The sequence below is a fragment of the Sus scrofa genome, chromosome 5 (assembly GCF_054392235.1).
Source record: "Sus scrofa isolate SSC_HxYL_T2T_F1_AM1 chromosome 5, Sscrofa_HxYL_maternal_Yorkshire_Landrace_v2.0, whole genome shotgun sequence".
In the NCBI taxonomy this organism is placed as follows: Eukaryota; Metazoa; Chordata; class Mammalia; order Artiodactyla; family Suidae; genus Sus; species Sus scrofa.
This window is the reverse complement of record NC_139387.1, coordinates 1,308,145-1,331,055: the sequence shown is the minus strand read 5'-3', so window position 1 is coordinate 1,331,055 and position 22,911 is coordinate 1,308,145. Positions and strand designations below refer to the sequence as shown.

General features: G+C 57.0%; 2 long non-coding RNA genes across 2 annotated transcripts; one reads left to right on the top strand and one right to left on the bottom strand.

Moving 5' to 3' along the window:
• The first annotated feature begins 13,334 nt into the window (after positions 1–13,334).
• LOC146403064 (uncharacterized) lies at positions 13,335–14,508 on the top strand. The gene is made up of 3 exons (XR_014845359.1): positions 13,335–13,459; positions 13,554–13,642; positions 14,140–14,508. It is a non-coding gene; the product is annotated as an uncharacterized LOC146403064 (long non-coding RNA).
• Positions 14,509–15,763: 1,255 nt separating this feature from the next.
• LOC146403063 (uncharacterized) lies at positions 15,764–22,021 on the bottom strand. Its single transcript, XR_014845358.1, has 3 exons — positions 19,214–22,021; positions 16,322–18,716; positions 15,764–16,185 (listed from the first exon to the last, which is right to left on the bottom strand). It is a non-coding gene; the product is annotated as an uncharacterized LOC146403063 (long non-coding RNA).
• Positions 22,022–22,911: the final 890 nt, after the last annotated feature.

Genomic DNA, 22,911 nt, shown 5'->3' with positions numbered 1-22,911 from the left:
CCTGAGGAAGGCTTTCTAGGTCAGTGGGCAGGAGCTCCGGGGTCCTGGGTCTCTCAGGGCCAAGGCTGCACCCAGGCTTTGTGTCGGGGCAGGCCCACCAGGCATAGCCCCAGGAGCTGGCTTTCTCTTGCGTTCTTTGTTCAAGTTCTGAAGATGAAGGGCAGGGAAGGGGAAGTCCTCAAGCTTCTGAGACTCGGATGTGCTCACAGCCCCCGGGACAGGGAAGGGGCCCTGGGGGACAGCCCGGCCCTTAAGCATCACCGTGGCACCGGCGAGGCACCTGCGGCTCTGTCCCTTCCCCACGGTTCCCAGTCTGGGTTTCCCTGTGGGAAACGCCCGTGTGACAGTGGACGGAGGAGCGGGTCAGGTGTGAGGGTCGGGGCCGGGTGGAGGCCCTGCTTCCGTGCCAGATCCTCCATCTGAGACCCTCAGTAGCAGCTGGACCCTCCCAGCGGCGGGGGTGGTGGGGGCACCCGCAGCTGCAGAGGGACGTCCTCCCGGGGGGCCGTCTCCCTCCCAGCCCCGTGGTGAGGGGCTGGGGCAGGGTGTGTGATGCGAGGGGACCTGGGGGACGGCCAGCGTCGTCCAGCACAGGAATTGTCCCTCCTGCTGTCCTTTCCCAGGTGGGCGTGGGTCCTCAGAGAGCCAGGTCCCCCCTCCAGCTCACGGGTCTGTTGTCTTGAAGCTGAAATAAATCAAAGGGACAGTGCGGTCTGGCAGCCGCCCAGCGCCCTTCGCTGTGTCCAGAGCCATCAGGACAAGGGACGGAAGTCCAGGGTCCCCGGCACTGCCTTCAAAAGGGACATGGTGTTTGCCCTGGAGGGGCTCCCAGCTTCGCGAAACCACGCAGACATCTGGCTTGGGGTCTGCCCGTCGAGGGCTGATGGAAGGTTTCGTGGGGCGGATAACAGCCCCTGAGCCAGGTCGTGTGGTCTCAGGCCCACATCCCAGCTTCTTCTGTGCTGACCTGGGCGCCCAGGGTCTCCAGGTCCACGGCTCAGTGGCCTCTGCCGAGACCGTCATCCCTGGGAAAACCTTTTACCTAAAATGCACCGACGCCTCGTGAAGGGAACCCGCTGCACTGCGCCCTGTGCCTGCAGAGCGGCAGCTGCAGTGCCCAGGCTGCGGGGAGGGCCTCCCTGCCAGCCCTTCTTCCCCCCCGCTCCCGCCTCCGCTCCCTGCTGGCCACCCCTCGCCCCTGCCCCTGGAGCCGCAGGGCCTGCCTCTGGGCCTCACCTCCTGAGTCCCCAGGGCTCCCGGATCCGGAGAACCCGCCACCCCCTCTGCTCTGCACCCCCCCCAACTCCCACACCAAAATGCTCTTTTTTGGCTTAGAACATTTAGAAGATTTTTGCAAATGCAAATGCAGTGCAGGGAAAATCATATCTCATTACAGACTAGCTGAACAACTGGGCCTCTCCCCCACAAAATGCAAATGAAGACTTGACAGCCGAATATTTCTTATCTGAAGAAAAAAATCGTCAGCGAGGACATGAGCTCCACGTGGCCAGGCCTGAGAAGGGGCCTCAGGTTTGGAGGGGGGGAGGGGAGGGGGAGGGGGGAGGGAAAGGGAGGGGGGAGGGGAGGGGATGACCCAGGTGGGTCCCCCAGCCCTCCCCGTTGTCCTGGTCGCCCAGGGGCTCTACCCAGGTCTGCCGACTTTCTGGAATGCGCCTCCTTGGCCCCAGCACGCAATATGCCCTCCGCCAGCCTCATCCAGGCGACTTCTTCTTCTGGCCCTTGGGGATCATCTGTCTCCTCTTCCAGCTCACCTCAGAACCTGGCCTGAATGGGTATCCAGGCCTCTGTGCCCTCAGCCCGGTGGGGAGCCCGCTAGCGCCCAGACCCTGCCCTCCTGGTGGGCACACTCCCGCTGCATCTCCCATAGTGCTCCTGCCCGAGATGCCACCATGTGAGGGCATCTGAGGCGTCACAGGCCAAGGCAGGGCCCTGGGTCCTGTCGGGCTCTCCCTACTGTTTATCCCTCACTGGCAACCTGGCCGTGGCACTCTGGGTGCCCGAGGCCGGTCTCAGCAGCTCAGCCTGGGCCCTCTCTCCGAGGGCTTTCCTCGCAGGCGGACGCGCCCAAAGGGACAGACACGAGCACATGGCTTGTGCGTGTTGGTTTGTCCATCATTCTCAGGCTGGCACTGCGGGTGGCGTTCAAGCCCAAGCTCCAGGCTTTCCCATCAGTTACAGCTCCCTGTGCCAAAGCGTCAAAGATCTGTAAGACTCTGTGGAGGGAGCAACATAGAAAACACCACGGAAAGGGCAGAAAGAGCTCAAAGGGAGACACGGGCCACGCGGCGTGAGCGCGGGACCGAGCGAGGGAGGGGCGCCCGGGGGCCGGCCGGCCCTTCCAATGGAAACGTGTTAAAAACTCATCTCATTTTATTTTATTTTATTTTGGCAGCACCCACAGCTGTGGACGTCCCCGGGCCGGGGATTGAATCCAAGCTGCAGCTGCAACCTGTGCCACGCACTGTGCTGGGCTGGGAATGGAACACGCGCTGCCACAGAGAAAACAGCGTGGGCCTTAACCCGATGCGCCACAGCGGGAACTCCAGAACGGAGCTTTAAGTTACCTCAGAAATGAATTGAGATTCCAATCGGTTAAAGACCCACCTCTCCAAACCAATATTTCAAAACTTTTAGAAGAAAATCTGGGATTAGATCTTCATGACTTTGAGTCGGAAGACGTGTTAAGCCCAAGGAGCCCAAAGGATGGCGGAAGCAGCCGATTCAGCGACACCACCTGCGCATCTGGAAAGCCAGAGGCCGCAGAGAGCGAGAGGGACACGTCGCAGACCTGCAGGCGACATGCTGTGCGTGCGGCTGGGACAGGGCTGATGTTCAGAGCCTCAGAAACCCCACGAAGCACGCGATGAGGACCTGAACTGACCGGAACAGAGCACCCGGCAGAGGATGTGAACAGACACGTCAGAGAAAGGAAACGCAGTGGCCAAGGACATTTTAAAAGTTCTGAACTTGGCGTTCTGGCTGTGGCGTCCGTGAGGATGGGGTTTGATCCCTGGCCTCCTCAGTGGGCTAAGGATCCGGCGTTGCCACAAGCTGCAGTGTAGGTCAGAGGTGCAGCTTGGATCCAGCGTTGCTGCAGCTGTGGTGTCGCCCGGAATCTGCAGCTTCGAAGTGACTCCTAGCCTGGGAACGTCCATGGGCCGCAGGTGCAGCCATTAAAAAGAAAAAAGAAGTAAAAAATTAAAAATTAAAATAAATACCAAGATAAAAATTCCGAATTTAATGGCAATCAGGAAAATAAAAAGTCAGGCAACGTAATGTGAAATAATACCCTTCGGATTGTCCAAAGTGCATCGAGCAGGGGCCGTGCCCGGTAGTGAGGACCCCCCCCCCAATGGAGGTGAGAAATTCGCACACCTCCTGCAGACCAAACGTACAGGCCAGTGACCTTGAAATACTCTTCCAGACGCCCCACCCCCACCCCAGGGGAGGTACGACCTTGTGCAAAAGGCACAAGCCAGCAAGAGTGCAATGCTGCTTTTGATGACAAAACCTTTTTTGAAATACCCTAAGTATTCATTACTCTGAAGGGGGAATACTCTCTGGCAGTGAAGTGAACAAACAAGGGCCGTGTCTATCGGTCTGGAAGAGTCTCCCAAGCCGCATTGAGTGAGGAGAGGCAGAGTGATTCCTAAAGTAAGACACAGTGTGTAAAGTGCAAGGCACTTGGTTTAGGAAGAGGGGCTGACCTAGGGACAGGACGGGAGCCCCCATGGACACCTGACTCAGAAGCGTGGCTGCATCAGTGAGAAATAAACCCAAAACCGGTTCATGTAAAAGCAGATTAAACAGAATGGGAAACCACTTTTCTCTTGTATCAGCCTAGAGACCAAAAATCCAGGGCTGTGTGTGGCTTCGTGGTGATTTGAGGACGATGGGCTCCCAATATTTTTCTGTTCCACCATCCTTTTTGAGTAACCTCTAGTCTCAAGGTTGCCTCACGTTCCAAGACGGCTGCTGGTGTTCCAGCCATCCCATCTCTACTCCAGGAGCAGGAGAAGGTGGAGGAAGATGAAAGGATGCAATCAGTGCCTCAAGCTTACTCTGGTGGGGGAGGGACAGGACTGGAATGGCAGAGGAGCAGAAGGAGTTCCACTTAGAGCTATCACTTTTTTTTTCAAAAATCATAATCAGAAACAAATGCGGACAATTTATGAATTTTCTTAAAGACAATGATTAGAGAAACTTGTGTGTACACTATTTATTCTCTATGGTTTTATTTATGTTTGCTTGGAATAGTTTGCAGGAAGACGCATAAAGAAAATAGATTGATTTCTAGTAATGATTCGTTGATTTACAACAATAATAAATAGCAGCTGATCCATCAACACGCCCTCCCTCCGGGAAGGGGTCAGAGCTGCCGAAGGGAGCCGTTTCCCCAGCTCCGTGCTCTGGGCAATGATCTATGCAGCCACCCTCTCAGCCCCGTCTCCCTCCTCCCTCAGGCTCTCTTGCAGGCGTTTCCTGCACTCTTCCCAATCAAGAACAGGCCCTCCTGTCCAGACCACCTGACGGCACGTGACCTTGGGCTTCACCCTGGCCACACACCCCCAGCAGCCCTACAGATCTTTGATGTGCCCCTGCTTGGAGCCCGCTAACCACAGATGGATCTAAATGACATGGCCTTGAAGCACCTGCTTCCAGGTGGTCCTCTCAAGTGCCTGTGCAGGTGGCCTTGACCTCAGCGTTCTGGACACACCCCCTCATGTGCTTGGTTACTCCACACCCCCCCCCCCCGAGTCTATCCCAGCCCCGTCCTAGAACAGGGGCTCCTCCGGGTCTGGCTGGCACCTGAGCTAATACCTGGCACTCACTCTCCCTGGGAGAGCTGGTTACAGGGTAGAAAAAGCCACCAAGAAAGCGAATAGTGGATCCCAAGCCCGTCAAGTGAGGAAGAGGCGGATTAGCGCAGCTCCATTTAAATTTCACTGGCAGAACATTTTAACGCCAATGGTGGTTTAGAAAGTATCTGGTGGCACCAAAATAAGTAGACCCCCCACGCTGGTCGGTGGCACCTGCTGGTTCCAGCATCTATGTCATCGCTCGCTGACGGGCCATTATCTGTCTCCTTACCAACCATATTTTCTCCAGATGTGCTGACTGTCCATTCATGATGCATTTCTGCCAAAGAGGCTCTTGATTTCTGACTCCTGAAATCCTCTCCAAACGTGTTACTTGAAAGTAGCAGCTGGGATCCTGAGCAGCCACGGGGAGAGCTCCTTTTGGGGATGCGGGGAATCAAGCAGGCTCTGATGCCTCAGACACCGTGCCGCCACGCAGCCTCTGGCCGCTCCCTCGCGCCCCCATCCCCCGGGGTGCACCCGCTGCCTCCTCCCTCCCGGGGCCTGATGCCCAGAAGGGGCAAGGCTGGTGGAGGAGGGGGCACGGAATTTCCCGGGCCCAGGAGTCTTCAGAGAAGAACTGTCCAGCGGGCCCGTCTTGTTCCTTCATCCAGCAGTTGTCCCATGGGAGCCCCGGAGTGATTTCAGCAGAAGTCTGCTGCGTCTTGTGGTGCCGGTTGAGCAGCTCTGCTCCAAGGCCCTGCGCAGACCAGCCATTCTCAGGATCCTACATCACACACAGGGAGGGGAGGGGCAGAGAAACTGCCAGCTGACCGCCTGCGGCTGCCACCTCGGGGGACCAGCCCAGCGTGGGCGAGGGATCCCAATGCCAGGAAGTGAGGAAACTGGCAGCTGGCTGTAAATAAGCTGCCGGGAAATAAGGCAACCTCCTGAATTAAGATGCAAAGCGCTTCTTCCAGGCCCCTGATAACCACTGAACGGTAAAATCACTAGTCTTTCCGTGGAAGAAATTAGCATTAATAAGATAAAATCGTATTTGGAATAACTGACATTTTGATGAATGTGCTGGCGGGACTGGATGGGAGGCTTCTGATGGATAATATCTGGGGTTACCTCAGGTTGTCTTTAATTGTTCCTGCTCCGTAAGTGAAATGGAAACCTCGGCGACGCTGGGACTTCTCTTTCCGGAGGGCTTTGCAATCAATTGGGCTGAGGGGCCGATCATGGGGGTGGGGAGGCGGGTGCTCAGAGCTAGTAGACCCAGGTCCCTCTGCCCTCTGAACCTGTGCCACCTGCAGGCAGGGAGCCACCTGGCTATCTTCACCTCTCCTGGCCCTCAGCCTGCACGACGCCTAAAGAGGGGGCGGAAATTCACATGTGAGGGGATGTCCAGCCCCCACTCAGTGGGCAGCCTGTGGTCCCGACATTAAAAGCCAGTGGGTGCGCTGGTGTGTGGAGCCCCCAAACCCGAGTTAAAAGGACCAGATGGCGCCCCTGCCGGCTGATCTCCCGGATGCGCGGCCTGGGGCCTGAGCTGCTCTCTGCGCTTCTGCTGTTCCCTCTGCTCCCATGGATGCAGATGCCGCTCAGGACAGACTCCAGCCAGACCGACGCCTGGCTTTGGGCTCCTGCTCCCCCACGGAGGAGCTTCCACATTCTCTGCCCTCCTCCCTCCGGCTCCGCTGGGTCCTGCTCGCAGGGTATCATCGTGCGATCACATAACCATGCCCAGGCCGGTTCATCGGGCTCCGTGGGACAGTGTCTGCTCCTCACCTGTGTTCCCAGGGGCCTGTAGAAGTCACTTCACACACGCGTGTTATAGGCAGTGGGATGGTTCATCTCTCGTCTCTGTCTAAACCTTGATGTCTTGCAAGGAAAGAGCTGCGTGTGCACGCCTGTGTCCCCAGGTCTGAGCACAGCGGGAGAGGGAGGAGGGCTCGGGTTTGCGGGCTCTGCCGAGAGCTAGGGTCCCCGGGAGCCAGGGTCCCCCAGCAGAAGCCTGTCTTGCCTGGAAAGGGAGCGGGGTGCCAGCCCTCCAAGCATCACGGCACCTCCTGGATCCCGGGAACCAGCGCCCACAGAGGGGGGGCTGGGGAGCAGCAGGGGACCTGGGGATTGGGGTCTGCGGGGACTCCAGGGAAGAAGCGTCACGTGTTCTTGGAGGGACGTGAGGTCTGAGCATCTGCAAAGGAATAGCGGGTTATTGTTGGAAAGACGTAATAAAAGAGAAAATATCAATTCTGCAGGAATTAATATAAAACTCTAAGGTCACCCCAAATGGGATTCCAGTGTGTGTGTGAGTGTGTAATTTGGATAAAATAATCTTAAATTCACGTAGTAAAACACACGTCTAAGAGTAACTAAGAAAACTGTACAGAAGAAGATCTAGGGGGCTCTTGCCTGAGCGACGTTAAAGCTGTAGAACGAAAGCCGAAAGCCGGGGCGACGGGGGGAGGCGGCGGCCTGGGGACGGAGCCCGGGCTGGGCACGGAAAGGGCTGCGTTTCTACCCCCGGAGGAGGCTTTGGAAATGGACCCTGTGCCCGTCTGCGTGGAAGCCAACACACCGGGCTCCTCATTCATCTCACGTTGCGCATAAGTCGCAGCTACAGCAAATATTAAAATAGAAAAGGATAAAATCTTGGGAGTGAATATATGTGTCACCTATGGTTTAGGCAGATGTTTTTGATACGTATTGGCAACTAAGAAGCTATTAAAGAAAAAAGATGATAAAGAAACGTGTGTGACCACATTTCACCAAACGTGTGACACAAGAGGCTGCGACCCCAAAAGAGAAATCACGGGGATCACTTTAGAGCACAGAGCGTGGGGGGTGGCGGGTCCGCAGCTGTGACACCGAGAGCTTTCCCAGCTGATTTGTTAAAAGGCAGGCAGACAGACAGTTAGGCCAAGTACAGGGATAGGCACTCACTAGAAAGTTCCCAAATGGCCAAAAGCAGTTTGAAACCTTACTCAAAGTCACAAGTAGCCAGAAAATGCAAATTATTTTAATAAGGAGATATCAGTTTTCACCTCTCAGATGAGCCAAATGAAGAGGTGACACCTGGAGCAAAGTGGCAGAAAGAAGAGTCACGTGCTATTGCAGGAGAGAGAGGTGACTCAGAACTGCTCGTTTGGGAAGCCATCCGGAAGTATATATTTAAATTAAAAATACGCAGAACCGTGCTTGTCCCCAAGGAGCGAGAACCATGGGGAGTGAGGCCGGGGGGCGAGGGGGCCGGTGGGCTGTGTGTGGACGGTGGGGAGCAGAAGCCTGCACGGAGCCCCCCCGACTTGCTACACGATTGTAGCACCACCTGGCCCACAGGTGTGTAATTATAACACAGACCGTCGAGCCTGGGACGCGAGATGCGACCTGTGCACGAGCATGAGTGACGGGAGGAGCCTAATGCCTCCGAGGCGCCAGGACACCGTCTCTGGGCTGATCCTTCCCAGTGATGCCCCCACTTTGTCCCCATGGCCGAGCGCCCCCAAGTCTGAGCCCTGTCTCCCTGGCTTTGCCCCGACTCTGTCTGGGAGCCCCCAGGACGTGCAGACCTGCTCTGGGCCAGGCCTGAGCTCGGAGGCAGCCTGGAAGGAGCCCCGGGCAGAATCAGAAGAGGGTCGGGGCGGCGGGGGGGTAGCAGGTGGAGGGATGTGAGAGGGACCGCCCACCCTCGTGGCCAGTGCCCCACAGCAGCAGGTGCCCTGGTCTGGTTGCGAAAAGGGAGGTGGGCCAGGTGGTCTGGGGGCCTCGTCCGCTCTGGGCTCAGGCTCCAGGACAAGAATGTTCCCAGAGCCAAGGGCCACCTGGCAGCACCACCCGACAGCACACCCAGCGCCTCACACCCAGCTGAGCAGGTGATGGATCCCAGGCTCTCAGAAGCCAGGACGGGCTTCTGGGGGCTGAGGGGCAGGTGACCCCCTCAAAGCCAAGGTCACTGTTTGAGGCCGTCTCCCATGGGGCCAGGAGCGCCGATCAGAGTGTCTGCATCCACCCCCTCTCGAAGCTCCCCTGGCAGGTGGCGCAGGCACTGGAGTCCAGGTGGGGGACGGTGTGCAGGTGCGACAGCCCAGCCCATCTAGGGCACTTGGGTATCAGCCTGGGGGCGTTTGAAAACCAGAGGGGCTGTGGCCAGGGGGGACAGGGCACAGGACGGGCCCAGGGCAGATGCTATAGGGGCCCAACCTCGCTGAGTCTCAGGCCCCCGCTGCCAGGACACTGGGGTGGCCTGAGGTTCCAGGAGTAACAAGGCCCCGAGAAAATGATGTATCTCCTGTGTGTCACCTTCCGAGGCACCACTCCTCCTCCCCAAAAGCGGGTTTATTTAATGTTTTTACCTTTTAAATGAGGAGAAGGAGGCGGAGGTCTGGCACTGCCACCCACCTTTCCCGAAGGGGCCTCCTGTCTGCACCCCGCGTGATGCTGCCAGCTCCCTGCGGAGGCTTCAGGGTCCTGCAGGGCTCCAGTGAGGTAGCTCAGGCTCCAGCAGGGCCTGGGGACGTGGCCGCCTGGGTCAGGGTGGCAAGGTGATAAGGCCAGGGCAGAGGTGGCACGTGGAGGGCCAGGGCAGTGCAGGAGCTCAGGTGGCATGGGGGATGGCTGGGAGCAGGATGCTGTGCCACCCGGATGGCCCTCCTGCCCATCTGTCCTGACAACAGCTGGGTCGGAGCCCGGGAAGCGCCCCTCCCCTGGCCCAGGCCCGGCTGCATCTGTTCCCCTGGCAGCAGGACCACAGGGGTCTGTGGTCTGGGCACAGCCAGGGCCCTGCTGTCCCTGCCGTCAATTCTGTGGCCCTGGCTCCACGGGGGTGTGCACACGGTGTTCCCTGGATGTCTCAGGAGTCGTGGGCATCAGCCGGGTTGGGTGGGGAGGCGGTGGAGTGGCCGTGCCGCTGGGCATGCGTCCTGAGCTTGTTTGCACACAGGCGCTTGGCTCCCTGAGCCCTGCTCCGGCCTGGCCTTCCCGCTGCTCGTTTCCCGTGTCTGCGGAGGCCAAGGGACTGTCCCGTGGAGAGTGGCCCTGGTGCCGTTGGACAGAAAAGGCTGTTAAAGGCAGGGTGACAGGAACAGTGGCGCGTCTGGGGGGCGCTGGGCAGCGCTGGGGCCTGGCGGGGCAGGTGGCAGAGACCCCCCTCCTAAGCTGGGGTCCCCCCAACACACCCCCAGGCTCTGCCAGCCCTGCCCCCGCCAGCCTGCCCGTCCAGCTCTGCGACAGCCCGTCCTGAGTCCCTCGGGGCCTCTGCGTGGGCCCCGGTCCCCCGTGGGAGTTCTCTGTCCCCAAAGGGGGCTCATCCTTTGTGGCCCCTCCGGGGCACGGGGACGGGGGGCGGATGTGCGGTGCTCTGAGGGCTGTTCCTTTCACAGCCACTGCTGGAAGGCACGGGTCCCCGCGTGGCCGGACGGCTGCTCTGGGGCTGAATGGACTCCAGCAGTTGGCTCGGAAACCAGGGATGTGGACTCTTCCCTGCAAACGAGTGTCAGAGAAAGACTTTAAGAACTTGCTCTGTCACTTCGAGGTGTCCAGATAGCACCGTTAATCCCCACTTTCCACGGTTGGCAGAAAGCGCTGAGTACCCCTAATACTTTCTAAGTCTGACAGTTTTAATTACTTCCCCGCACCGTCATTGATCCGGCAAGTCAACCTGTGACTTTGAAGGCCCTTATCAATACCCAGTGCCGATACCAGAACCAATCACTCCTCGGCCGTGGTCTGGGGGCCGAGTGTGTGGGGGTGGGGGGCACGTGAGCTGGAGGAGCCCCCGCGCTCTCACAGCCTCACCCGTGTGGCCCTGGCAGGTGCTCCCTGGACGGCTTGCCTGCTGGGCCCGTGTTCCTGGAGCAAGCGGGGGGCCCCTCTGAGGGGGTCCCTGCCTGCGAGGAGCCCCCCACACCCAAAGCAGGACAGTGACCTCTCCTCATGCTGGAACAGAAGGGCACCTGCAGGGGCAGACTGGACACGCCCGAGGGACGCAGGCCAGACGGGGCGAAGCGCCACGGTGTCGGCAGACACAGGAGCAGCTGCACACACACACAGCTAGCGACGCCACTTGGGCCTGGCTTTGTGCCTAATCTGCTAGGGTGTGGGTGGTGTCACCTGCCCATTCAGTAAACAGAGGGTGTCGCAGCCATGAGGGCCTCAGCCATGGCGCCTGCCCCCACGGTGCCCTGAGGGGACTCAGGTGGAGAGGCAGGACGCTGGTCCCCACGGCGGAGGCGCCGGCTTCTGTGGGCCCGACCCCTGCATCCCCCCACCCAGAGCAAAGCGCCACAGCCATTGACTTGAGGTGTCTGGGTGTGCGATTCGCGGGAATCTTCTGATGCTGGACCAACCGCGGTTCTGCTTTTGCTTCCTTTTTCTCAGCAAAAGCTCCTGTCTGTCCTGTCTGTTGTCCACCTACCTCCTTGGAGCTGATCCCGGAGCTGGGCGAGGCGGCTCCCGGGCGGGAATCTGCTCCCAAGAAGGCGCAACGCTCGGCTCCTCGGTCGTGACGTTTTTCAGGGGACGGTGGCTGCAGGTGAGCACGGCTGCCCTCCTGCGCCAGGGTCCACGGTGCCCCTGCGAGGCAGCTCTAAACGCTGCCAGCTCTGCGGGGAGGGGAAGGGGGGACTCCAGCAAGGCCAACAAAGCTCGCTCTGACCAGGCGCTCTGCCCTCTGGGGCTCGACGACCAGCATGGGGCAGGGGCACGTCTCAGCAGAGCGGGTTCTCTTGAGGAAGGTCAGCTCCTCCCTGCCCTTTCCGGGGGTGGGGGGGCATTTCTTTTTCTAGTTCATTCCTCATACCCTCCCCCTTCACCTCCCCTCCCCTCCCCCTTCTCTTCTCCCTCCCCCCTTTCTCTTCTCCCTCCCCCCTCCCCTCCCCCCTTTCATTCTCCCCCTCCCCTTCCCCCTCCCCCTCCCCCTCTCCTTTCTCTTCTCCCTCCCCCTTCTCCCCCTCCCCTTTCTCTTCTCCCTCCCCCCCCCTTCGTTCTTTCCCTGTTTTCTCTTTCACCACCGCCTTCTTCTACTTAAAAGCACTCACGCCCCCGCGCCGGGCAATGATTCCTGGTCGTCATTTCCATCCGCCTGGTTCTTTGGGGGGAAGGGAGGACCACCCAACATTTCCTCTCCAGGCAGACAGGCGGCAACACCGCAGGCGCCTCGCCGTAGGTCATGCGCTCAGCAGGGCGTTATTAGCTCCAGCGGGGAGAGCGCCCGACCTTTGCGCCACCCAGAGCAACTCTTTCCCAAGATGTCACCTGTCTCCAGGGGGAAGGTGCTGACCCGCCACGGGGTGGGGAGGGCCGTGCACTTGCGCGTGACTGTGCGCCGTGAATGGACACGGTCGCGCTTCTCTTTAGGGACCTGCTTTGTATTCCCCCAACCTGCACCCACCTCTTTTTTTGGTTTTTGAATGTCCTTTTTTTTAAAAAATAAAAAACCAGGCTGTTGAATTCCAACATTTTTTCCAACCTGGGGACATTAAGTAGAATGCAGCTTGGAGCGGACCGAGGCTCCTTCAAACGCAGCTCAGCCGGAGCCGCAAGGGGCCAGCGCCCTCCCTGAGCTTTGCAGGTGCCTCTTCTGCCCAAAGCAGCAGAGGCGGCCCCTGAGCCGGGACCCCAGGTGACGGAATCCGGTCACCCGTGCAGGCTCTGCTGCGGGGCCGGGCGCCCCTTCGAGAAGAAACAAACGGATGGAAAGTGTTTCCTTATTAAATACGAAGAAGTTCTTATGCTAACTGTACCAGCGCTTCCTCGATTGTGACTTAAGCCGAGGCATTAATGACGACTTTTTTTTCCACTTTGCATCTTTAAAACCATGACTGAAAGCTCAGAGAACACCAGCCTCCCAGCCCGAGGTCAACACGCAGTGCGACACAGATCAGGCGCTTCCAGCCCACGCGGGCAGGCCCAGACCCCCTCCTGGGTCCTAAGCGACTTCGACCTGCTTTCCTTCCCCGGCTGCCCCGTGTGGCACTTCAGGGAGCATTTCTGGATCTTTCCACCTGTCTCGTGGTGCCCGCCCCTTGCTGCGATGACAGCGCTCTGAGCAGCGGCTTCCTGGCTGGGGGGGAGGGGGGATACCAAGCTGCTTCTGTGGCTTTCCTGGTAAACATGCTCTCACCGGGACAGGCTAGCTGGGTCTCGGCTTGCAGGCGAGTCTTTCCTGAAGCAAGGAGGAGGTGCATTTAAATTGGGTGGCTAGTGTCTCTCTCTTTCCTCCAGAAAGGTGTGGCCTGAGGGCTTGCTCACCCAAGGCGTGGTTCCGGGACCACCAGGCAGGTCAGATCCTGCCCCCTCGGGGTCTCGGTCACAGGCTCCCCTGTCCTTAATCCCCTGCCGCTGTTTCCCCTTCTTTCACCCACGAATTGCCCAGGGCATTCCTGCCCATTCCCAGCACAGCCTTCTGTGCACCTCCTGTCGCTTCAAGAGCTGTCATTTCCAATCGTGCATCCGTGGGTCAGACCTTTTTCTATCGTTTCTCTTCCCACAGCCGTACGGTGCTGCTCCTCTCAGTCTGTTTCCTCGTCGGCAAGTCTGCCCTGACCACCTCTGAGCTCTGGCTGTGACTGCCCCTCCGAGAGATGGCCATGGTCTCAAGACGACTGACCAAAACCGCGACTTCAGAGCTACGCGTCAGCACGGCCCTTTCCCTCGCTCCTATGCTTGGGTCTTTCCCGGGATGGTTGTTCTTTGTCCTCTTACTTTTCTCTGTTTACGCCTGTGCAGATTCCTCATCGTGGGGATTCGCGCTCGCCTCGTCTGGCCCGACCGCTGATTGAAACTTCACTGCGTTGTCCTTTGCCCAGGTTTTCAGGGTGAGAGTTGCCAATTTTCGGAGGCATCTATATTTTAAGACTAAGTTTCCCAAGACGGGAAACTGGGACTTGGATCGGAGGTGCATTAAATGTAGACAGTCTTCTGGGAAGAAGCCGTCTCCTTGCTGCACCAAGTGTCCCCAACAAAAGCGCAGGCTCTCCCCCTTTAGACGGGCCTTCTCTTACGTCTTTTCGATGAAGCTTGTAACTTTCTTAGATCCTGACGTTGCCTTTCGTACACACTTTTCTTCTGGGTGGTCTGAGTTTTCCATTGTTCTTACGAATGTGGTAAATAAATACACACCGTTTTCGACCTGGTGGCGGGAGGCTTACAGTGAAGGTGTGGGTTGGCGTAGTTTGGTCTACACCTGGGCATCTTCTGTACTCTTGAAATAATTCTAGTTGTTTCTATTTCATTCTATTGGGGTTTCCAGCGACTCATCCCATCTGTACATAATTACACATTTTTTAGGCTTCTTCCTTTTTCTCGCCCACAGCTGGTTTCCCTGCGTTGAAGACTCCGTCTCCCAAGCGTGGAAGTAGCTGTGACGGCTCGAGTCTCGTTTCTTGTTCATTCACTACACGGTTTCTTAAGAGCTTGTATTTTATGTCAGTCTGCATTCAGGGTTCTGGAGACGCCGAGTAGAACAGGTCCCTGGGTGCTTACATTCTGGGAGCGGAAAGCCGTGCCCGCTGTGGTGATAACTGCTTTGAATTTATAAGCAGCAGCTGCGTCAGGAAACAGTGATAGAATGTTCTCTGCTGCAGATGGGGAAACACTACTAATTTTCAGTATTGATGAGGGTGTTTGGTGCAAGTTTATGGTAAACTCACATAACCAAATTAAAGAGGATTCTTTGCATGACTAATCGGGTGAGGCTTTTAAAAATCAGATGGGCATTCAGTCCATGAAATGCATTCTGTGTTTCGCAAGAGCCGAGCAGGGCTTCTCTGTAAACAGTGAATATTCTTGAATCCATTTCCCAACTTGAGATACCCGTGCTTTTCGGATTTCAGCCTTGTTGGTTGTGGTGTATGACCTTTTCAGTACCTTGATGAAACAGCGGCCCGCCTCGTTTGGAAGTTCTAGAAGGCTTTGTCTGTTGACTGTGAAGCTCAGCGAACATATTTAGGGATTGTCTGGACCTGATGCCCATGAACCCTGGGTCACGGATGGTTTTAAGTCGATTTTTGATAATTTACCGTGTATAGTTCCGTTCACGCTCCTGAAGATGACTGGCCTCCTTCATGCCTCCTAAGCACAGGCATGTTCTAACCAGCTTTTAAAATTTGTCATTTAGATGCACCCAGTTCGTTATTAGCAAAAACGGAGACTTCGGTTTTACTGATCACGAGCCTCTCAATTCACGCGCACGGCGTTACCGAGGCACAGCTGGTAAACACCAAAGAGCCGTGTTTGACTGAGCAGCTGGAGGCGTTGTGACAGGAGCGCTAGCTGGTGACATCATGGCGGGGACGGAGAAGCCAGCTGTCCGCCACTCCCCCTCCGTCCTCTCTGTCCCCCATCCCCCATCCCCGCACCCTTCCTATGTCTCCTCCTCGGGTCTCTCATATACTTTTCCCCCTTTTTGATCTTTTCCGAATATCCCACAAGTCCCTGAACCCTGCGTATATATTTTTCAGTACCTTTTTTTTTTTTTTTTTTTTTGTGGCTGTCCTCACAGCATATGGAAGTTCCCAGGCCAAGGACGGACCCTGAGCTGCAGCTGGCACCTGCACCATGGCTGCAGCAATGCCGGGTCCATAACCTGCTGTGCCAGAGCGGGACCTCCCTCGTCACGTCCCCCCCTTTCCGTTGTGCAAAGTAAATCTCCGCGACCCTCTCTTCCAGCCAGTTTCCCTGCACTCGCGTTGGCGTGAGGCCTGCAAAGAGAGTGCTGTATTCTGCCTACTGAAGATTTTAGTTCTCAGATTTACACTTGATTCTCCTTCTGGTTCTCTGTCTTCGTGGACACACTGTCTTCCATTTGTTTCAAGAGTGTTCACCACTACTTCTTCGAGCAGGATGCTCGTGGCTGCTCTGACGTCCTCATCCGATCGTCTCAACAGCTCTGTCTTCTCGAGTTTAACTTCTGCTGATGGTTTTTCCTTTGTTAGCTGTTTTTCGTTTTGTTTTGTTTTGTTTTTTTCTGGCACTTTGATGCTCTGGGCCTTTTAGAGCCTAAGGGGAATGTTGATTTCTGTGTGAAATCAGAAAATCCAGATTGTGTTTGTGCCTCAGGTTCCAACCTGCCTTCTGTGGGCTGTGCTTCCACGATCAGCCCCGTTTTCAAGCTTCTGCAGAGCTATGCGGATTGGCCACAGGGCACACCACCCAGTGAGGGGCCGCTCAGGTCCTCCAGGTCTGGGTGCACCTATAGGGCCAGAGCCACACAGGCCCGTGGGCTCACGCTCATAGTCTCCTTCCCTGCCACCTCTCCTGCACGGCCGAGTTCCCAGACTCCCCTTCCTGGCCCTGGCCAGAGGCCGAGGCTGTGTTTCCAGCTCTGCTGCACACTTGCTCTGTGCAGGGAAGGGACCCTCTGTCCACCCCCTTGTTCCTCTTCTGTCCCTTCCGGCACCTGGGCCCCTTGCTGAAACAGTTTCCCACCCGTTTGGAAGTTCTAGAAGGAACAAGAGGGTGGACAGAGGGTCCCTCCCTGCACTCTCCGGTCAGACTCGGGTGCCCAGCTGGCTGCCCTGCCGTCATCGTGCCGCTGTCATCACTTCTGCTGTGTTGCCTCTGGCGGAGAAGGGGGAACAGGGAACATTTTAAGACTAGGGCTCTCCCCCCACGCTGCCTGGTCCTTACAAGCCCCCTCCCCACCCCCACGGGAGCGTCTCTCCGAGTTCTTTGGCTCTGTGTGTGGTACACGTTTCCACCACGCTTTGCATCCAGGCCAGGGGACACTGCAGGGAGGAGAGGGGAGCCCACGGGTCCGGCAGAACTTGGAAGGCTGGGCTTCTGCACCAATCCACGTGCCTCCCTCGATCTCCCAGTCCTCCGGGCCTGCTTCTGGCATTCCGTCGGTCGGGGATTCACGGTGAGTAGGCGGGGGCTGGGTGCTCACCTCACCATGCCCGGAGCCCTGTCCACGCCGGTGCATTTTTCATTTCTATTTCTCTTCTTTTGAGAAAGGTTGAACACCTCTTCCCAGGATGAGTGGCATTTTGCATTTGCTTTCCGGGCAAGTGGCCCCCGGTCATCTTCCTGACTGGGTTTGTTCTGTTTATTTTGTTGCTTTAAAAAGCTGTCTGTCTGTTAAGGACCCTCCTACGTCAGGTAAGCCGGGTATATTGTACCAGTTTGGGCTACATCACGTCCCGTGGCTTGTGGTATCTTTGCCAGGCAAAGGCATTTTTGGTTTTTATATGGTCAAGGTCATCCTTGGCCTTAGAGCCAAACTCATCCTGTGTTCTTGTATATTTCTCGCTTTGTTTGTTTCTGTTTTGTTTCGTTTTGTTTCTCGGGAGCTGGAGTTTACCCTCCTACACAGTGTGAGAAAGGGATCCAGCTTTTCACCGGGTTTCCCAGGTCCTCAGCGCCACTCACTCTCAGCATCCCTATTTCTCCGGGTGTTGGAGCCGGTGTCCTTAGCGCATGTACTAAATTTTCCGTGCAATTGTGTCTATTTCTGGATTTTCTCTTCCTCCATTAGCTTGTCTGTTCCTGCACTGACATCTTATTCTTATAATTACAGGGGACTCATGCTATGTTTTCATATCTGACAGGCTAGCCCTCCACCCACTGTGCTTTATTTTAGGGTTTTCTTGGCTACGTTTTTTTCCCTGATAAACTTTGCAATCAACCTGCCTACCTCCAGAAACAAAAACAGGTAGAATTTTACAGGCACCTGAGGAAAAACTGACGTTACAGGTAATTAAGATTTTCTATCTGAAGACATGATAGCATTTCCAATATGGTGAGGTGACTTTTGTAGGATGGTTTTATCCCTCCCTTCATGAAGGCCGTGTTAAGTGAGCAGATTTGGTCTAGCTCAGGAGAAACGAGGTAGGAACGGACCCAGCTGGGATGTCTCTTGCTTAGGGAGGCGGTGAAAGCATGGACGTTCGCATCCTGGTGGCCTTTCTTTGAATCTCCAGTTTGCCCCCCACCAGCTGATCCCCTTGGGGTGAGCGACTCGACCTCTCTGTTCCTTCAGACCTGCATCCGCAGGAGGAATGATTCCTCCCAATGCTGTTTTCAGGCTCCCTCTTCTCGCTGAGTCACTAACGGGGTCGCATTTGCCTGCTCGTCTTTGTCAAGTTCACATCCTCGTCCTGAGCCTTTTAAAGTTATTTTTTTCCCAGTAGAGCTTCTTTGGAAAGAACATCATCAGGCGCTTGGTATTCTTTTCCTTCAAAGCATAAAGTGTCTCCAACCTCCTCAATGGAAGTTAAAAATAATAGACAAAATTTTGTGCTGGAATTTGCTGTTCTATTATTTTGAACCTTATTTCTGAAGGAGAAAGAACACCTATTTACATAATTGGGTTCTTATCTGGAGGAAACGGAACTCGCGAAAACTTTTGAGGTTTTCTTGCCACCAACAAACACTTTCTTTTCTCCACGATTTCAAAAGGCAATGGCTTCACCTAAATATGGCCAAGAAAGATATTCCAACACATCTTTCCCTGTCATTTTCTCTTTTCCTCCCATGTGCTCCCCGGTGGTATTTCTAACATCAGTTGGGAAAAAAGTGAAAACTAATTCCAGGTTTTGCTAAGAGTACTATTAAAATACTTTCATTAACTAGAACTTCATGGAAAACCTTTCATGTTTTCATTCAACAAAGATTTATCAAGAGCCAGCTTTGCACACGGTCCCCAGCTGTGTGCTGAGGGTGGGACTTATCCTAAAATAAATGCGAAGCTCTCTGGCTGGTTCCTAGACACTCGCGTGCTGGTGGTGAAGCCGCAGCTGTCTCCATCCATGGGGCCCGGTTGCTGGCCTGCCCATCGCTCTGAATTGCTCTCTCCTTAATCTTTCTTGTCGTGTGCTCTCTGCACGATATCTGGGCCCGGGTCTGGCCTTCAGGCAGGACCCTCACCCCGACTCAGCGCCAGCAGCGAGCCTGCAGGTGAGACATGAGAGGGAGGATTCGCTGGGACCAGGGTGAGGACGCTGGGAGAAGAGGCGACACGTGGAGGCGACATCATTCTGGAAGGAGAGGAGGGCGTGCAGCCCCCGTGGTGGGGGGTTGGAGGCAGCCCTGGCCTGACACTCATCCACTCACCGGGCTGGAGGGAGTCCCGCCCGGGCTCCCTGACGGTGGGGGAGCAGGACCCCGACCCAGGCTGGATCCCAGAGGGCAAGAAAGTCACCTTAAACAGTCAACTCAGGGAGTTCCCGTCGTGGCGCAGTGGAAACGAATCCAACGAGTATCCATGAGGACGTGAGTTGGATCCCTGGCCTCGCTCAGAGGATTAAGGGTCTGGCGTTGCTGTGGCCGTGGTGGAGGCCAGCAGCTTTAGCTCCAATTTGATCCCTAGCCTGGGAACCTCCACATGCCACGGGTGCAGCCCTAAAAATACAGAAATAAATAAATGTATAAATAAACAGCCAACTCACCACGCAGATGGCAGCCTCGCCGTCCAGACCAAGGCAGCGACTGGCCGGCCCAGTCAGGGCTGCTGTTGTTTCTTCCTGCTCATGCATTAGCTCATTGCCCACGGATGCTTGCTGAGCAGACATGTCCGTGCCCACGTGCTCTGGCCAGGGCTCCGGCGCTGCCTGGTATGGCTCACGCAGAGGAACGAGGGTCGCACCATCGGGGATCCAGCCTTCCAGAGCCCCAGAGGCTGGACGCTCCAGCTGATGGGGGTGGGTGGCAGGCTTTGTCTCTGGCAGAGCATCCAGCCAGGAAGGACTTCCAGTTCCTCTGCATGAGAGATTTTGCCCCCCTGGGGTAAATAAACATTTCTGTGCTGTGCAAACAAAGATCGCAGGTGTAACGAGCGCCTTTAAATAGGGACACTTTCTCAGGTTTCCCGTGAATATTGACAGATGCGCCCAGGCTGCCTCTTGGCATCTAGCGTGAACACAGCCATCAGCAGCCCTCGTGTTCCGTGGCTTCGCCCCCAGGCAGAGGCAACGTGAAGGGGGAGGGGGCACGGTGGTCCAGGGCCCAGGGGAGGGTGCCAGCTTGGAGCCTTCCCTGGACACCACCAGACCTCAGCTCTGGCGTTCCAGCCGCAGAAATGGCCAGTGACGGCCCCTGGCTCTTGGGCTGCCGTGAGGATTAACTAATCGGCAAAAGGAAGAGCCTGCTTCACGATGGGCCCTGAAAGACGGTGGCTGTCCACTCTGTCCCTGAGAGTTGTCTGATCAGCCAGGGTTGGCCCGTGTGGTACCATCAGGGAAACCTGAAGCTTCAGATTCAAGAAGGATGTAAGATGCATGTGAATCCACCGTGTGCGTGTTCGTGTGCATGTGTTGCCATGGCAGCAAGCGAGTGGATGGATGGATTTAAGCTGAGGACGCACGGGTGTTTGAGGCTCTGGCGCCCCAGCCTAGCAGGACCCCTTCTGGGGAGAGAGAAGCACCCGTCTTCTGCTCCAGGTCCCTGTGGGTCGTCTATGCCTCTGACACGGCCCTTAGCAGGCGCTTCACCTACGGGCAAAACTCAGAAATGTCCCTTCTCTTTGTTAGAAAATGGGAATCAGATCAAAAGGAGCGCTCTGGCTGTGGGATACTCCGGGGGAGCCTACTGCATCCGTCCTGGGCGCGATGGAATCTGGAACTCGCTGGGGGGAAACAGGAAGAAACGAGGGCCAGTCTCTTGGTACAGCTCATTCCTCCAACCCCAGGCTAGCCCGGCCGGGCCGATGCCAGAAGGGATCCGCTCCGGACTCCCCAGGCCACAGGGCACAGGTGCAGGGGCGGCAGGGTTGGGCTTTGCCCCCCCCAGGAGTGGTTTCAGCAAATCAGGTTGCTGTTTCCTCCCTGGGGGCGACCATGCCTGTGTGTGCACATGTGCAGGCGTGTTTGAGGCCTCGGGGGTCGGAAAGCCTGGGGGATGGCGTTCCCCTCCCCCCGGGCTGGGGTTTACGTGTCCCCTCAGGGCAGGGCTGCTCTCACTGCCCAACCTCATGGTCACAGGGAAGCTCGTTGCTCCTTAACCACTGGTCGTCGGCCACACACACTGCACAAATGGGCTTATGTAGGTGTGAACGTGCACACCCTCACACGCAGGCACACACACACACACACGTACACATGCAGGCAGGAAGGGCAGCTGCAGGAGCAGGCATCCGGGGCGCAGGCGGAGCAAACACACACTTGCTGTGTCTTGGGCGCCAGAACGCAGCGGTCAGGTGCCGGCGCCCAGGGCAGCCTGTTGAGGGGCAGGGGGTGAGGAGGGGTCCACAGGTGAGGTGGGGAGGAGGCTGGCTCTTGAGAGCTGCCCCCGGAAGGCCTGGATGGCCTGGACAGCCACAGGTGCCTTGGACCCCAGCCGCCGCCGCCACCAAGGGGTCCTGGGGAGCGTGAGTGGGGGCTGCTCCCTGTCCGCCAGGCCTCCATCTCCCTCCCAAGAAAAGCCGCGTCTTCACGAGGCCCCTCTGCTCCCGGAGTGTCCCCGGGGACCCCCTCCGCAGGCAACCTCAGACCCTGGTTGCGCCTCAGGGCCTCTGCACGGCTGCTCTCTCTCCAGGGGCTGCTTTCCCTCCACGTCTGGTCCTTTCCATGTCCCCCCTTTGTCCTTGGTCCTTTGTCCAGCACCATTTGCCCTCGGGGCAGCCCCCACGCACCTGTCTGTGTGCAGAATTCAGCCGCATACTCCTGCCTCCCTCCCCGGCCACTTTGTTCCTCTCTTAGCCCGACCGCTGTCTAAAGAGCTGCCAATTCTATGGTTTACCCATCCAGGGTCTGAAGGGAACCTTCCTGCTGAGGGCAGGGGTTTTGTCCCCTTTTGCTCCCTGAGGGGCGCCCTGCCCCAGAACAGGGCTGCTGCAGGTAAGAACTCCAGGACGCAGCGAAGGGAGGAGGGGGCAGGGAGGAGGCTGCGGTGGGCACGTGGGGACCCGGGCCCTCTGCTCGGACTCCAGGGCCCCGGCACCGCTGCTGGCAGTGCTGCTACCCGGAGCCAACGTGCCTCGGGCTTCCGTGAGGACTGCGGGTCGGCCCCTCTGGGCCCAGGATCCTCGGCCTGGTGTGCAAGCCGCCTCTGCAGCCCGCCGTCTGGGACGGGAGGGGCAGAAGTCTCCCCGGGGCAGAGGATAACTCGGTCAGGACAAATCTCGTTAGGGCGCAGACAACGTTTAAGCCAATTTGAAGTCAGGGCTCTGCCCCTCCCCCACCCCATGCATTTTAACAGCCGCGACACTGTACCTTCCAAATCCACTTTATCCCGGTTTGAACAGCTCCACTCCGCGGAAATGGCTTAATCGGATTCCCCCCAGGCAGGCGGATGGGGCGGTGTGCTTCTTTTCCAGACGCGCCAGACTGTATGAAAAGAGGCAGCTGTACCTGCGTCTGTATTTGGGGCCAGAATCGAATAGAAATATCCCATTTTTGGGTGCCTGGCCAGACTCTTCTCTCGTCCCTAAGTCCCAGATCTCTGGGCGTGCGGTTAACCCGATAGTCGGACGTCGCTGCTCCCCTGTTAGGCTGTGATTAAAGTGTGATTTCTTAGTGGAAAAGATGCTTGAAAACACTGGCTTTATGGGTGGGGGGCCCGCCCACTGTCTCTCGCCACATCACAGGGGTTCTTCCTAAGTGGGGTTGGTGGCTGGGACTTGTGACCCACTAATAAGTGCTGTCATTTCACAGGCACACTCATTGTCTCACTGGATGCTGCCGGGATCTTGAGAAGCAAGTTTTCGTTTCGGCTGTGCCCACAGCATGCAGACGTTCCCGGGCCAGGGATCAAACTCAAGGCACAGCAGTGACCTGAGCCACAGCAGTGACCACGCCGAGTCCTTACCCCAATGAGCCACATGGGAACTCCTCAAGACGCAAATTTTTTTAAAAAAAGATGTAAAAACCGAGATTTCAGAGACGTGAGGTGAATGGGCTCGTGTAAGCCAATGCTCTGTAGGATTCAAATCTCACTGTCCAGAGATCCCGTCGTGACTCAGCAGGTTAAGAAGCTGACTAGTATCCATGGGGATGCGGGTTTGATCCCTGGCCTTGCTCAGTGGGTCAGGGATTCAGCGTTGCCATGAGCTGTGGTGTAGGTCGCAGACACGGCTCAGATCTGGTGTTGCTGTGGCTGTGGCTGTGGTGTAGACCGGCAGCTGCATCTCTGATTTGACCCCTAGCCTGGG